Below are 6380 nucleotides of genomic sequence, written 5' to 3' on the forward strand. Positions count from 1 at the left end.
CAGTTATTGAAAAAACAATAGAGTACAACATACCACTACATTTGACATTTGTCGATTATCACAAAGCATTCGACAGTATCGAGAAATGGGCTTTCTTAACAGCATTGGACGACGCCAGAGTAGATTTAAGATATGCTGCCCTCCTTAAGAATATATACGATGATGCTACTTTTCACGTAAAAATAGATGATGATCTGGAAACTATGAAAATAGACATGCAAAGGTTTGAGACAAGGCGACACAATCTCACCCAAGTTATTTACTTTGGCATTAGAAAATGTCTCCAAAAAACTAAATTAACCTAATTGGGCAAAAAAGGGATTAAAAAGCGATAAAGTATATCTTAACCATTTGCGTTTCGCAGACGACATCGATATCCATGACCTAAAATCAATGTTACAAGATTTAAATCACAAATCGAATCAAATAGGATTAAAAATGAATCTCGACAACACAAAGATATTAAGCAACAGCCTAGAAAACATCACGATAGATAACATCAATATAGAAAAGGTAGAACAATATATATCTAGGACATGCAATTAAAAACGAAAAGGAAAATCAAACCCTAGAAATTAAAAGGACACAATTGTCATGGGCTGCTTTTGGTAAGTTGAGCTTCATTTTAAAGGACAGAAAAATCCCAATACACTTAAAACGAAAAACCTATGACACTTGTATACTACCAGTTGCAACTTATGGATTGGAAACTATGGCAATAACAAGAAAAATTACAGAACAATTAAGAGTAACTCAACGGGCCATGGAGGGGGCCATGTTAAATATAAGCCTTAGAGACAAAATTGCTAACACCGAAATACGTCGAAGAAGTAAAGTAACCGACATCATGGAAAAAATAGTAACATTGAGATGGCAATCGGTAGCACATGTAGCAAGACATGACACCAACAGATGGTCTAATAAAGTGACATTCTGGAGACCTCGAGAAATAAAAAGAAGCGTGGGAAGACCCAAAAAGAGATGGGTAGACGATATAACAGCTGTAGCTGGAAAGCAGTGGATGAGAATTGCAAAAAATAGAAAAGCGTGGAAGCTTTGGAGGAAGAATTTAAGGAGGCCTATGTCCAACAATGGATAAATGAAGGCTGAAGAAGAAGAAGAAGAAATAGGTACATATATTTTTAAAATAATGGTGTAAAGACAAATTTAATATTATATTTTTTTCTCAGTATATTTTTTTATTAATTATTGTCTTAACAATTATTAAACATCAAAATTATACTATTAGATTAATTTAATGATTACTTCCGTTTCTGAAAGTGTCACGTTTTCCTGTACAATGTATTGTATAAAAATTTCTATTTGTTTTGAGTTTCTCCCGTTCAAATCGTTTCAGATACTATACTATATAGGATAATTCACGCAACAATTCAATTAAAAGTTTTCAATGTTTTATTGCCGTATATTTCTGAAAATTTGATTAGGGGGGGAAGGTAAAAGATGCTCTACATTCTAATTTAGTTTTTTTTTTTTTTCATTGACTGAAAATTGGTGTAAGTTGACCGTAATTTGGGAGTAGGGGTCGACAAGATAAGAATTCTTGTCTTGATAACAACTTGTCTTGTCTTGAAAAAAACATCAAGAACTATTAATAAATCTTGTCTTGACGTTTTCTTGACATCTTATATCTTGTCTTGACTCAAGAAATATTAAGATTTTGAAATTTCTTGATTACTTGGTCCGATGATTTCCCGGCGACCTTTTTATTGCGTTGCGTGCTAACACGGCCATCTAGTGGCTCCACTGCCACCAGCTCCCGACCAAGGGAAGTTCCCGATCTGCATTTCTTTCCTGACGATGCAAAATTGATGTGCAGTTGCATGCTTTATTCCGTTTAGTTCTTCTTCTTGTGGTGCCTATCCGTTACGGATGTTGGCTACTAGCATGGCAATTCTAACTTTATTGACCGCAGCTCGAAATAGTCCTGAAGTGGTTAAAGTAAACCATTTTCGTAAGTTCTTAGAACTATTCTGAAGATATTCTTCTTCTTCCTGGTCCCCTCTTTCCGTAGACCTTTCCCTGTAATATAAGTTGCAGCAGGTTATATCTATTATCGTTTCGCATTATATGTCCAAGATATTCTAGCTTGCACTGTTTCACTGTAAATATATAATTTCACATGTTTTATCCATCCGACGTAGAACCTCAATATTTGTTATTCGGTCCACCCAGGAGATCCTCATCTCCGTCTATAACACCACTTCTCGAGTTTTCCCATGGATGCCTCGGTTAGTGTCCAAAATTCAACCCCATAGATCAGCAATGTGTACACATAGCATCTCAATAAACGGATTTTCGTTTTTAAGGGTAGGTCGTGGCTCTTAAATATCTTGTTCATTCTGACAAATGCTGACCTGGCTTTTACAATTCTTTGTTTTATCTCAACTGAGTGGTCCCATTGGTCGTTTATGGTGGTTCCTAAATAGTAGTAACGGGGCACTTGGAGTATTTGTTGCTGATCTGCCAGTAATTGACTAGGTGTAATATGCTTCTTACTGATGACCATGTACTTTATATTCTTGATGTTAAAATCATGCCCGTATTCTTGACTGATTCTCCACAATTGCGTTACTAGTATCTGTAAACCTTCTAAACTGTCTGCAAAGAGGTTGGTGTTATCTGCATATCTGATGTTATTCAGGCGCTCACCATTTATGAGAATATCCTCTTCAATATGCTCTAAGGCCTGGCTTATTACGTGTTCCGAATTGACGTTAAATAATAGGGGAGAGAGTCTGCAGCCCTGTCGTACCCCTCTCTTTATTGCAACTTCTTCTGTTAGTTGGTCTTTCACCCGAATGGTTGCTGATTGGTTGTAGTATATGTTCTTAATTACACGAAGGTCTTTGTTATCCAGATCAGTTGCCTTTAGTATATCCATGAGCTTATCGTGCTTGATTATGTCGAAAGCTTTCTGGTAGTCGATAAAGCATACATAAATATCGCAGTTGACGTCTCTGCATCTTTGAAATAATACCTGAACCGCGAACAAGGCTCGTTTAGTTAAGTAAGGTTAATATTACACAATTAATACACAGGTATTACACAAGTACATTAAGGTTACAAGTAATTCGATGAAGAAGTGTGGGAAATCTGAAAGATTCCAATATTTGACTGAAGGTGAGTGAAAACCTCAATAAAAAGGTGTTTAAATACAGAAATGCAGGAACTATAGAGGAAAGTCTAACTATCATACAAGAAACAGTAAGAGAAATAAAATAACAACACCTGAAGAAAAATACAGAGAAACGTAAATCGTGGATGATCGATGAAATACTTGAATTTATGGTTTAGAGAAAAAAAACAAAGAAAATCTCCAAGAATATAAGAAAATACACACCATCGTCAGAAGTCAGATAAGAGAAGCCAAAGAGAAACAAAAAACAGAACAATGTCAAGAAATAGAGGAGTATCAGAGTCTATATGATAAGTTCAATGTCCATCGAAAGGTGAAGGGAATACCTGGAAAGTTCCGAAAACGCACCAGCAAAAAAATAACAGAAGGCAATCTTTTCATAACCAAATAAGATAAAAAGAAAGTATGGGAAGAATACTTGGAGAAACTTTTATACGACCTTAGAACAATACAAGAACCCACCATTGAAGGAAATTTCTGGTCCCGAAATCCTACCAGAAGAAATAACGGCAGCCGTCAGACAAATGACGGATGGAAAGGCACCGGGACTTGGCGAAATTCTTGCAGAACTGCTGAAGCTATTAGATGCAGAACAAATAAAAATAATAACTGAAATATTTAATAAAATATACAAGACAGGAAAAATACCAGTAGAGTGGCTCAAATCGGAGTTCGTACCATTGTCCAAAAAAACAGAAGCAAAAGTTTGTGAAGACTATAGGACCATAAACCTAATGAGCCACCTGCTCTAGCTGTTTTTAAAAGTCATTTACAAAAGAATTTACCGGAGATGCGAGGAACAAATTGCGCCCAATCAGTTTGGATTTGTGAACGCCGTTGCTACGACTGATTGACTAAAAGAAGGGTATCGATAGAGTCAGGCATGAACAAATGACAGAAGTGCTGAAGAGGACAGGGATTGACGAAAGCCACCCAAAAACAATAGCTAACCTGTATTGGAATAAATCAGCGCTGCTCCGAATAGATGGAGAATGTACAGATCAGGTCAAAATCTTAAGGAAGTGTGACAGGGGTTCATAATTTCACCACTGATATTCAATCTGTACTTGATGCACATTTTTGAAGAGGCTCTACAAGATATTAATAAAGGCATCTCAATTAATGGAGAAAGGTCAACAACCTGCGGTATGCAGATGATACAATAGTGTTTTCCATTACTATAGGAGAGCTGCAAAACTTAATGAACAAAATACCGGAAACGAGTAGAACATATGGACTGGATATAAACACCATCAAAGCGAAGCTAATGATCATCAGCAAGGAAAACATAACTTGAGCAAATCTGTATGTGAACCAAATGAGAATTTAATGTGTCTCACAGTACAACTACTTGTGAACTATAATCAATGAATCGTGCGACAATACCCTAGAGATTAAATGTCGCATTGGAAAGGCAACAAGTGCATTCTTGACTATAAGCTCTGTATTGAAGAGCTATGACCTCACCCTAGAAACAAAAATGAGGCTCCTTAAATGTTATGTGTACTCAGTTCTTCTGTACGGAGAAGAAACTTGGACATTGAAGGCAGAAACAAACAAGAAGTACTACAGGGGATGAACACAACCGAGGATTTGGTCAACATCTTGAAGAGCCGTAAGCTGCAGTACTTGGGACATATATTAAGAAATTAAAGCAGATATGGGCTACTTCAATGCATTTTGCAAGGTAAAATTGAACGAAAAAGGGCCCAAGGACGAAGAAGAATATCCTGGCTTGCTAAACCTCAGGGCATGGTATAGAAAGACCTCAACACAGCTATTCCGTATAGCAACCAATAAAGTAATCATAGCCAGAATGATCGCCCATGTTTGGAATGGACAGGCACCCTAAGAAGATGAATAATACAAAATGGTAGTATGTACCGGTTTCGTTTTATTTTTGATGCGAGCTTGTGAATATTGGTGGTAAAAAGTATAAAAATATTAAAATAGATATAATTGTTGTTCGATAACTTTTTCAATCGCTTTCCTAAAAGTAGAAATAATGCTTATGAGCCTATAATTGTCAGTTTTTGAGAATTCACCTTTTTTGTAAATAGGTAGTACTTTTGAGTATTTTAGTACTTCCGGAAATACTCCAACTGATTAAATTAATAAGATGAGTGAAAGGTATTAAACCTATTTGGTAAGTTTGTTTTAAAATCTTGCTATTAATTTCGTAAACATTCCTACAATTGGAAATATTAATTGGAGACTTTATTATTTGAGAGATCTCTTCTTTCGCAGCGGGGCGAAAAAAGTTACTTGCTCGGAGAAGGTTAATTTCTGTAACTAAAAAGAACATGGATATTGATAGTGGAAAGCCATGTAATTATATTCTCTATAATTGTAATAAAAATTGATTTATTTTGTCTGGAGGTGGATTCGGTTTTACAGAACTGGATCTTGAAATGGTTTTTTTTTTCGAAATTTACTATTTTCCAGTAGTCTCTAGGTTTATTATTGAAATTAGTAATAAAATCACAGTAAGCTGACTTTTTAGCATTTTGTAATTGCCGATTATACTGTTTTTTTGTTTATATACTTGGAACATATAGGAATCCTTAGTGGCATCTGCAGTAAGAGAAAGATTAGATCTGTAAGACATTAATTCGTTATTAAACCATTGCACGGGTGTTTTTTCAGCAGTCATTGTTGGGAAGTAGAATTAAAAAGTGAAAGACTAGAAGAAAATGGATAGATCAGATCGAAGAAATAGGAGAGAATAAAGAAAAAAGTATAGAAGAACTAAAGACGATATTCAAAAATATCCCAATCGAAATCCCAATCCGACGCCTGAGAGGGCAACATGATATGAGAAGAAAAAGAAGTTTTTTAATGGACGACATAGTTCTCTTACTCTTTTAATATCATTGGATATCCTGTTCGTTTAGTTTAACTCGAATTATAACTTGAAGAATCTGGTACGTATCGTTCCTCAATACATGACCAAAATACACTAAGTTATTTTGCATTTTCAAATACATCCACAAGGTAATTCGCGATAACATTACATTTAAAACTGTTATTTTGTCACTGTTTGGTTCTGTTAGGGTTCATGTTAGTTTTCTCCAGAATTGTCTCAATTTTTATTTTTTTTTTCCCGGTTTTTTATAGCGTTCTCCGCCTTCCGGTTCCCAGTTTCCAGCTACGTCGGTCATTCCATTCGCCAGGGTGAAGGTTTCTTTCCGACATTGCCTTCTGAATGCCGCCCAGCCAGGAT

The sequence above is a fragment of the Diabrotica undecimpunctata genome, unplaced genomic scaffold, assembly GCF_040954645.1.
Source record: "Diabrotica undecimpunctata isolate CICGRU unplaced genomic scaffold, icDiaUnde3 ctg00001805.1, whole genome shotgun sequence".
NCBI classification, from domain to species: Eukaryota; Metazoa; Arthropoda; class Insecta; order Coleoptera; family Chrysomelidae; genus Diabrotica; species Diabrotica undecimpunctata.